The sequence below is a fragment of the Lolium perenne genome, chromosome 1 (genome assembly GCF_019359855.2).
Source record: "Lolium perenne isolate Kyuss_39 chromosome 1, Kyuss_2.0, whole genome shotgun sequence".
In the NCBI taxonomy this organism is placed as follows: Eukaryota; Viridiplantae; Streptophyta; class Magnoliopsida; order Poales; family Poaceae; genus Lolium; species Lolium perenne.
The window spans coordinates 219,735,309-219,745,743 of record NC_067244.2 but is presented as its reverse complement, the minus strand read 5'-3'; the positions used below and the strand labels follow the sequence as shown (position 1 = coordinate 219,745,743).

At 43.8% G+C, this 10,435-nt stretch overlaps 1 long non-coding RNA gene across 6 annotated transcripts; it reads left to right on the top strand.

Annotated features, from left to right (window-relative positions):
- Positions 1 to 933: 933 nt before the first annotated feature.
- LOC127327346 (uncharacterized) lies at positions 934 to 9,013 on the top strand. 6 transcript variants are annotated; one of them, XR_007868513.2, is made up of 4 exons: positions 934 to 2,241; positions 2,393 to 2,796; positions 4,440 to 4,547; positions 4,816 to 6,616. It is a non-coding gene; the product is annotated as an uncharacterized lncRNA (long non-coding RNA). The 6 variants fall into 6 exon arrangements; XR_011749245.1 differs by adding an exon at positions 7,359 to 9,013 and having other exon boundaries at positions 2,393 to 6,418; XR_011749244.1 differs by adding an exon at positions 7,359 to 9,013 and having other exon boundaries at positions 2,393 to 6,441.
- Positions 9,014 to 10,435: the final 1,422 nt, after the last annotated feature.

Sequence of the window (10,435 nt, the reverse complement as noted above, 5' to 3'; positions counted from 1 at the left end):
TCGGCGGGACAAAAATCTGTCCAGCGCGCGCCATCCTTTTACAGCGCAGCGGCAGCGTGGTTTAGCGCGCCGATTTATAGCGCACCTGTTGGAGTTGCTCTTAGCGCCGGTGGCAGGAGTCGTCGGCCCGCGTAATGCCGCACGGCGGCGGTCTCCTTCCCATCGATGCCGATGTCCGTGTCCTCCTGCATGAGCACGCCCAAGATATCGCACGGGTGCGAGGGAGTAATTAAGCGGTACGAACTCGGTGATCTGTCGACCGATCGCATGTGCAATGAGCCGCATGCATGAGGTTTCGTTCTGTATCATATCGATCTTGTGCGCCTGCGTAAGAAAATTGCTGATCTTTTGAACAGTTCCGTATGTTGATGTGCACCGGTCATGAATCATGATCGTCAGTGAGGTTTTGATTTCGTAGGCGCGGTTGTCATTTTCTGAAACTTGCATTGATTTCGTGCTGTTTCTCTGTGTAACTGTATGTGAGAAACAATCCAACTTAGTCGTAGTTGGCTCAGGACTAATCGTGGGTTTCCCGTAATGTGTTAAGATATTTGGCGCACGTACCCTTCTTTCTTTTATAATTCCTTGACTTTGAGCGCACGTACGAATGTCGATTCCATCGACGAGATCTAACGTGCTGACCTGCACTAGTAATCTATGCCGTGCAGATGTAGTCGCTGGCTCGTCGCGCTTGTAAGAATTTCCAATCTTTTCTTTTGCAAAACAATGGCATGAAAAAGACGTTCCGTAGGTTTAACTGGACAATTACGGTGAACCAGTTGCTCTTCGGACTGATCGGCGAACGGCGAACACGTCGCGTAAGTCTCTGAAGAGTTGACCGCATTTCCGTCAAAAAAAAAAAAGAGTTGACCGCATTGGTGCTTCTTATTTTTGTTGACAAGACCGGGTAAATACTTCTTCAAGCGCTAATAACTACTATATTAACCTGCAACAAACATCTTTTTTCTCCTAATTTTGATTTTTTTTCTGGATTAACGATGGGCTGACACGTTTACTTTAGACTGTTTGATTTCCACATATGTTTTTCTATGTGTACGTTCGATGTTCCGTACGATTTTTACAAAGTCTGTGCACAGTAGTATGCAGTTCTTCCCCATCCTTAAACGCGTGGCTGTAGCCTTGCCCAGATAGTCAAAGCGGTGCCCATGCCGCAGAAGATTGCATCGATTCGCGAGCGAACCAGCCAATTTGCCTGCTTCTCTTCCACTCCTCTCTTCCATCTTCTTCTTTTCTCCCGATGGCCGCCACGCCGGCCTGCTCCCCTTCCGCCCTACGCAGGCGCCCTCTCTATTTTCCATCAGCAGCGGCCGTGCCATGACATCGGGGCGGGGCGTGCGTCGTGACCTAGGGAGCCAGCTGTGGTGGAGGCCACTCCGTCGGCGTGGAGGCAGGCCGGAAAGCAGGAAGAGGGCCACACCTCCTCTATTCCTCATCAGCAGTCGGCTGCGTCCGCGCCATGGCATCGGGTTGAGGGGCGCGCCGATCTGCGTGTGGCTCGACCTCGGGAGGCAACTGTGGTGGCGGCGACGCCGAGGGCATGGAGGCGGGCCGGCAAGCAGGGAAAGGGGAGGCTAGATACAACCGCCTCGACGACGGGTCCATCCACGACCGATGACCAACCACCAGCGTCTAGATGCGCAGCTTTCCTACTCTTTTCTCCAAGCTGTGGCTAGCTTGCTCCTCTCCGTTGAGTACCACGCCGCCTTCATCGGTGAGCTACCATCTCCCCTACTCTCTCGCCTCCATGTTCTTTCCCCTTCTTCTATTCCTCACCATCGGTCAGTGAACAGCCAGGGAGGGCGTCGCGCCGGATGTGTGCTCGGCCCCCACTGTCTCACACCCGAGCATGGCGACGGACGCGCGCGTGGGGTCAGCGGCCAGGCTGGAGTGGCACTGGGTAAGCTCGATGCCAGGAAACGTCGGTGGCTGACGCTGAACGGGTGAGCCGGGCGTTCTCGCCGCTGGAGGCGGCAGCCGGCTGGAGGTGTTCGTGATCCGATGGCCGACAGTTGTGGGGGATCGATAAGGTGGAGATGGTCAGATGGACTCCTCACAGCAGACGAGGAGGGGCTGCTGGGAGGAAATCGCCTCCACAATCCCAGTCAGACTCCACCGATCCACCTACCTCGAACCGCGCCCGCCCTGAATGCCTCATCCAAGCTCACCATCGGTGATGAGACCAGCACCGCTGCCGCTTCACCGCCAGTGTTCTTGCAGGAGGTACGATCTCTTTTTTCTCTTTTTCTGGCCATGTTTGAATTTCCAGTTTCCCCTGGATTTGTGGGGATTGTCTCTCAGGGTTAATTTGTTGTTGTGATTTGGGTTTGATTCGTTGGGTTAACTGAGTTTTAGTGCTTCGGTTTTTTGGCAGGGCCTCGCCCATGCCGACGCACACGCCCGTCATCCCGTGCCCCTCGCCGTCACAGCTCTTTCCATCTGAGCGAGCCGACTCTGCTCTTTCCAAAGAACCTGCAATTTCGAGTTCTGTACCATCTTGTGAAGGCCCCTGTATACACCTACATGCACTGCAATCTGAAGCGACGCGGTCCTTCTCTTTCCAAGGAGCTTTTCTTCTCTCAGGAAAAAACAAAGGGTAATTAGAGGCATCAGTCAACAGTCTCAATAGATGCTGAAATTATGCATCTGGGTGCGATCTAATAGATTCTAAAAGAAATCAATCACCTTCCCGCAAGATCCCATGAGAATCACCAACACATCACTACTAAGATCACAACATCCCTCGGCTTGAGCTTCTTCTCCAAATGCAATTTGCAGGTAAAGTTTCCTGTGCCTCAAATCCCAATCTTCAGATAAAATTTCCCCTGCAGTACACAAAAATAAAATGCAACTTCAGAGAGAGAGATAGAGAGAGGACCCGACTTATATGCAAGCGGATGCAGTGGATATAACAGCAAGTAGAAAGGAGAGGATGTGAAAAAAGGGCATGCTCGCTGTGAAGTCTGAGAACGTGAACCACATACATGGATCAGAGAAAAAGCAAGTAAATTGCTCAGGTTTTCATATGGGGAAAATTAAAGAAATAACTAGAGTAGTAGAAACTTTTGGTGCAGGTTTATAACTTTTTAATGCTAATAATGTTTAAAGTAGCTTTATCAAATTTCCCTTTCAAATATGTAGAAATGAATAAGAGCTGATCCGGGGGTGGCCATTCCTTTTTAGGCTCATTTCAGTTGCTGACTGCTGCAGCAATCTGCAAGGTCTTCAACAGAGTAGAGGTTTCTAGGTATAAAAGAATCCACCACCACGGTGAATGGTGGTCCTCTCTCTCTAACTCTCTCCAATTGCCTCTTCTACCTTTTTTTTAGCGAAGATCAGATTGCCTCTTCTATTTCCATGTCTTGACAAGTTTGAATTTGTCCAATAAAAACAAGACCATAATAGGTGTTTATAACGTATTCTTAGCGGTTCTACTCTTGCAGATGTTTGTTTATTAATCAAATGATTGCAAATTAGTTGGGAATTCCCTTGGACCATTACTTTCTATATACCTACAAGTTTGTATTTGAGAAGCATTTTTGGAAAATAAGACACTGTCAGTAAATACTACATGTCATCTCCTTTTTCACATTTTAGTACTAGCATATGTCTCTTTGGAAAATGTGCATGGACAGGCAAAGTAAGGTAAACATCGGCACATCAAAGACCAAACTGTAATTATAAAGAGTGTTTTGTCCAATAAGACTGAAAACAGAAGAGGAAATTTCCTATGTGTACTTTTAGTTTGGTAGAACACCAAAGATGGAGTAATGATTAACAAAACTTTCTTAACTGAATCATCTCCCCCTGTCTTTGACAACGAATGGTTGTGCTCAAAGCTCTGTTTAAAATAGCCGGGCTATAGCCTCGCTATAGCCTTTCCCGCACGATGCGGCTAACTGCTACAGCCCGGCTAAACGTGCCAAAATCCTTAAATAGCCGGCTATAGCCGTGCTATAGCTGTTTTGGAAGGCCGCGGCTATAGCCTCTAGCCGGCTATTTTAAACAGAGGCTCAAAGTCCATGTGCTAGCAACATATATGGCTGCGATTTTTCAGAAGATATATGACTTTCGAGCAACATACAATTTTATGTCGTAATGCAGTTTCTGACATGGTCACATCCCACTTTGGTATTATAAGTGTGCATAAGGTTCCAATGTTGTGCATAGATATGTGATTTAGAGTTTTCTCTTTCAACCACAATAAGAAGGTACAAATGAGGCAACTGAATGGGTCAAATGGGTGTGGTTCTGCACAATAGATCTCTCTCTCTCTCTTCTTTTACTTGCTTTTTGTTTTTGCTTTCATATGATTTTTTGCCAAGTACTTATCCTTGAGTTTATTCAGTTCCGTTGATTGAGAGATGTCTCCTCGACCTTGGTGATATCATTATCTTCAAATTGTTTATCTCTACATGTAGGTGTTGGAGCTCATGCAGCAATATATTAAGGATGAAATGAGGTCATGGAGAGTCATTTTTCTGTCATGTATCATTGTGGCTCTTGTTTTCTATATGTAACTGTGAAAGGTATTTCCTTCTCAAGATTGGTACAGTTGAGTGGTTTATATGAAATATATAGCTGAATGATATTTAGTCAGTGTCTTCTGTACAAAAACATAGTAAACAACATCAAGCACTGAATCTTATGTCCTCTGTTTTCTAGCATGTCAGCTCTTTCATCGGACCAATTAGTGTGAACTTAACTAACGGGAAAGTTGCAGATCTGCAGGGACCATTCGAGGGTGTTTTCCATTTCTTTATTCATTTTCTCACTTAGTTCTTCATTCTCTCACAGAACTTGATTCAAAGGTTTTGGCTGAAGCTGGTTCCACAACTTGATTCAAAGGCCGTAAAAGGTCTCAAAGGCTGCGCATGACATTGATTCTGGAAATTGCTAAGCTCACAAAACAATCCATGGAGCCTCGGCAGGGAAAACATACAGTACGTGCTACATATAATTTCACCTTCTTGCAGGGAAACACAATGGAAGAGTATACCAAGAAACCACAAACTCGACGCCGTCGAGATCCAGCTGTGCGTTGTGCTGTACGGTGCACCATTGAGCTGCAGGCCTACCTGCATCGTACAGGCAAGGGGAGGGCAGGGGCCACCGTGCCGTTGAGCTCCAGCCGCGTCCTGGAGCTGCAAGCTGCCGCGCCAGGGAAAGGGAGGGCACCGGCGGCCGACGCGAAGGCCGTCAAGCTCCAGCCATGCGCCGCGCTGGAGGACGCGCCATCGAGCTTCAGGGCGCCCTGCGTCACAAGCTCCCTCCCGCGTGAACTGGATCACTGCGGTCTTGGTGCCCATGTATGATTTGGTTGCTGCTACTGCGTTTGCTAGCTGGTTCGCTGCTTAATCACTTACAGCTTTTAATTTTCAGAAACTATACATTCTAAATCAGATTGTTATGCTTTTGTGGGTACTGAATTTAGGAAGTCCTATACTTCGTATTTTTCTGTCTCACGGCTGATTCAAATTGTCCTGCAGTATGTGTGGTTACTGCTTATTATTGTATTTATGAATCAAAACTTGCAATTTCTGGACTGCACGGTAGTGAGTGGTATATCTTTCTTAGTTGCGGACACTTTCACATGTAGAAGACACAATTTCTGATTAATGGTCTGTTCCATCCTTTGGATATGAGGTTCTTCATAAAGGGGTTCTGAGCCAACAACTAGGTAAACAACTCGGTCTAGGACAAAGTGTGATGTTGGAATATGAAATCGTATTGACTGCTTCGACTGAATGAAATTGTATGACACTAAAACATACTATAAAGAATAACTATTTGGTTAGCATAATTTCTAAAATCTCAATCCATCATTTTGTTAATAATCAACCTTTGTTCAGTATCCAGTTTGTCGTTTCATGATATTATGGTTGACAGTTGATTGAAATAATTTTCGTAAATCAGATTTGCGTACAGTTGGGGAAACAAATAGTCAATCCAGCACCTCTTATCACGATAACATGCCAGGTTCACCTTTTGATCATACAGTAGTTAGCCTATTCTTTATGGTTGGCCAGGGGATAGAATTTTAGACTATCTTCTTGAACTGGATAGAGCACAACGTCCACATTATGCTTTAGATGGCTCACTTCCAATATTCACAAGTGATCACGTGTGTTTTTTCCCATCAGTTTACCTAAATATTGATGTACTACAGGTCCTTGTGCAAGATTTTGCGCATTTGGGAAACTATGCTTTAGATGGCACTCTTCCAATATTCACAGGTTATCGTGTGTAATTTTCCCATCAATTTAACTAGGTATTGATGTACTGCAGGTTCTTGTGCAATATTTTAACCACATCGGGCATTTTTCGACAGAGAGTTATTTGCCTGAAACGGCAGGCCATAATGGACATGGAAAACAAAAAAGAAGAAGCCATGTTGATGGTGTGCCCACTCAGATTATATGTGTATATCAATTCTCTGTCCATCCTGTGTGCTCCTTTATATTTAAACTTTGATAAATCTTTGCACCTACACTTGAATAGGAGCCCATTGATATTTGCTTTCAACCGTACACACACACCTACCTTCACCAGGCATTTCTTTATATACACTATCCTCACATGTAAGTATTTTGTTAATGCGGTGCAATCTCGGATGTTTGCTACGGCAAACAAATTTAGAAAGCACAAGCCATCGAGAAAATGGAGTGCCAAATATGCCCTCTCATAGGTTACTGAATTGATTATTTGAATCTTATTTACTTATTCTGGATACATATGCTAGCTATACGAAATATTGTTTTAGATTCTACACATTCATTTATGTTGTACGTACTGTGATTTTTTGTTCTCGATGAAAACTATAGAGAGATGATAGGTAGAACAACCGCTATTCACTTTTGTGAGGAACCCTTTCAAAATTCTTCTTTTTATGCTATATAATTGCAATGGTCAGTTCACACATCCGATTGTCCATATAAATGACTTTGTGGATTATCCAAATCAACTTTGATTAGAATGATATTGACAGCATGCTTGCCTAGGATCTTTCCATTCCCCCCCCCGCGTCTTGTATGGTATTTTTTCCATTGTTTCCTTCCATGTTGTTTGGAGCATATCAGCCGTAGGTCATTAGATAGACCTTCAGCCAGAGGTCATTTAATTTCCACATTGTCTGGAGTAAGGCTATGAGTGTTGTACCCTAATAGGCCAACTATCCAAACAGTACATGGTTATAAATCTGACGAGAACTTTAAGCGGGACTCAAGCAGATGGATCTTCGTAACTTGCTGAATTATATCATCTAACCTTTTCAGTAACTACTCAAATGATCATTTCACTGATTATGTGTAGTCAATGACTTGCGATTCTTTTTTCATCAGGATCTTATGAAGAAGGGTCCATTTAACGGCGTAAAGGTTGAAGCATCAGGGAGCAATGGACACAAGGTAGATAAGCATCCTATCCTTGAAAGGAAATCTAAATCAATATCTGATGATTGTAAACGGAAACAAGAAGCTCAGATAAAGCCAAAGACAGGGATAATCATCGAAGTATTGAACCATTTGAGAGGTTTCTCATTGCTTCAATTTTCCTTAAAAGGTATCCTCTAATTGCTGACCACTTCTTAGTTAGTACATTAACAAACTAATTAATATATGCAAGATATTCTTCTTGCTTATAGAGTATCTTGGTTCTATCGTCCAGTTGTATTGTGCTTGCTTACCTAGCTGAGAACTCGCAAAAACTAGGCTATGCAATTTGCCAGCGATTCAGAGGCTCTTTCAACATCTGCATTGTTTAGAGAATATGTTCTTAGATCGCCTGTACTTGAATTACTAGATTACATATGCATTTTTTTTGTTTGATTGTTCGATGTATAAAGGTCATTCAGCTGCAACATACTTCTCAATTGAAGCTCCAAGACCTGCGCAAAATTCTGCGATAAATGGTCAGTGTTTGCTTTAAGAAAATTAAATATATGTTCTTCCGAATGAATTACCCTTTATGTATTTTATAAATCTCTTAGTATGATATCCGTTATTCTCTCACTGTATACAATTGTGTTGTATATAACTTTCTACACCTGCGAATTGGTGTGCAACTTACATAATTCTGTCAGGAACTGTTGATGCTAGCTTCCAAGGAAAACATACATGTATTATGTTCACATTATACAGATGATCTCAAAAAGGGATATGTGCTTCATGCCATTGTAATTAGAAATTTGTTAACTATAGATACACGCTGCAATATATTCCAAGCCTGTAGTTAATAGGAATTTTATGTTTTGGTTTGACAAGAAATGAATGAAATAGTGGCATATTAACATTTTTCTCAAGCATATATGAAACGGTGGAAGGTGGCATATTAAATTTAGATTCAAGCAATATACACCTTGCTGGCTGTACTATCCTGATAGCTTTGAGCGAAAAATGAGTAATGTTTTTTCCTCAACTTTTAGCTATTTGTGATCATAGCTCTGAGATGGGATCTATCATATATGAGAAGGAGACCATTCAAGGGCTTTGATGTCTCTTACATACCATGTATTCCAAGCATATATGAAACGGTGGAAGGTGGCATATTAAATTTAGATTCAAGCAATATACACCTTGCTGGCTGTACTATCCTGATAGCTTTGAGCGAAAAATGAGTAATGTTTTTTCCTCAACTTTTAGCTATTTGTGATCATAGCTCTGAGATGGGATCTATCATATATGAGAAGGAGACCATTCAAGGGCTTTGGTGTCTCTTACATACCATGTATTCCAAGCATATATGAAACGGTGGAAGGTGGCATATTAAATTTAGATTCAAGCAATATACACCTTGCTGGCTGTACTATCCTGATAGCTTTGAGCGAAAAATGAGTAATGTTTTTTCCTCAACTTTTAGCTATTTGTGATCATAGCTCTGAGATGGGATCTATCATATATGAGAAGGAGACCATTCAAGGGCTTTGATGTCTCTTACATACCATGTATTACTGCTAAATATGGTTTTAGTTGAATAAATCAACCAGACACTTCTAGCACTCTGACCTAATTGACCTAATTGTCTCTTACATACCATGAGTTCTAATTCTTGACGTGTTGTGTTTTTTCTTCTGTAAGTTGTAAAGCAGGTGAAACTTTTTTTTTGTTATGTATTGTGGTAGATTGCACAATCCATGCTAAATTCTATTGATGTAATGGCTGCGGAACTACTAACTACTCATTCATGTGTATTTCAATGTATATTGCTGATGATGATTAAAATGCAATACCAGCTATTGTTACCAAACTTAATTTATGTATATTTCTATCCCCTTATTTACTTGATTCTTAGGATCAATCTTTTATGCACATGATTTCAGTGTGTACTGTATCAGACTTCGCTATCAATCACCTTGAAGCTCATTGTTTAACCAACAAAATATTCACATTTACCAAATCAAGTGTAGTCTTAAAATTATCAGCACCATGGTATTACACGGTTGGCGCGGCGGCCCGCGCCCATTCATGCTAGTTAAGTAATTAACCTACGACGTGGCTGCGTATCACGTCCGACGGGAGTGCTCCCGCGCAGCTGCGCCAATGGCTCCGCCCTCTGCGTTCGCGCTTCAGCCGGTGGCGGCGGCTGACCACGATGAAGGCAAGCATAGGGGCATGCGACTGCGAACGAGCTGGTGCGAGCGGCGCGATTAGAGCATCTCTAGCTGATACCCATCGGATCAAAACCCGCAAAATAACCTGTGCGCGAGCCAAATTTCTTTTTTGCAGCAAACCTCCATCGCTCAGCAAATGCTGCATATCGCGGATTTGGACCCAGCTATTCAGTTCGCTGCATTGCTGGCGCGAGAGAAATTTTAGGCAGTTGGTTCCTTTCCACCGCCGAGCTGCCAATTTTTTTTCCGAAAGGCTTGAAATGAGCCCGGCTTTGAATTAACGAAACCATTAACCGGCTAGGAGTTAAACCAGAAGTCACAACACACGCACGCCAAGCGCACAACGAAACCCAAAACAGAAGACAACACACATAACGTTCAGCTGAAGCAGCAGCTTAAACTATGAAGAGGGAGCCTTGTCTTCTACAGCACCGGAACAATCACGATCAAGTCCACGCCAACAAACCTCCATCGCACCAAGACTCCACGAGGAACTCAACGACGGGCCGCTACCTAGCAGAGCTTGAGGAACCAAAGGAGGGGGGGCTTGCGGCGACGCCTCCAAAAATGTGAATGGCGCGAGAATGTGTCATCGTCCTCGGCAGATACAAAGGTTCTGCAAAGTTTTCACCCAGACCGGAGAGCCACCACCCCTGGAGCTCGGGCTAGGCCCAGACCAAGAACACGACATCTCCCCCTGGTATTGGGATAAGCACACCGGCAAGAGCTACGACCAGACGCCACCCTAGCAAAGCCCCCCAAGGCGCTAGGAAGGGCATCAGCTACCGCAGCAAACCGTGTAAAAGCAGC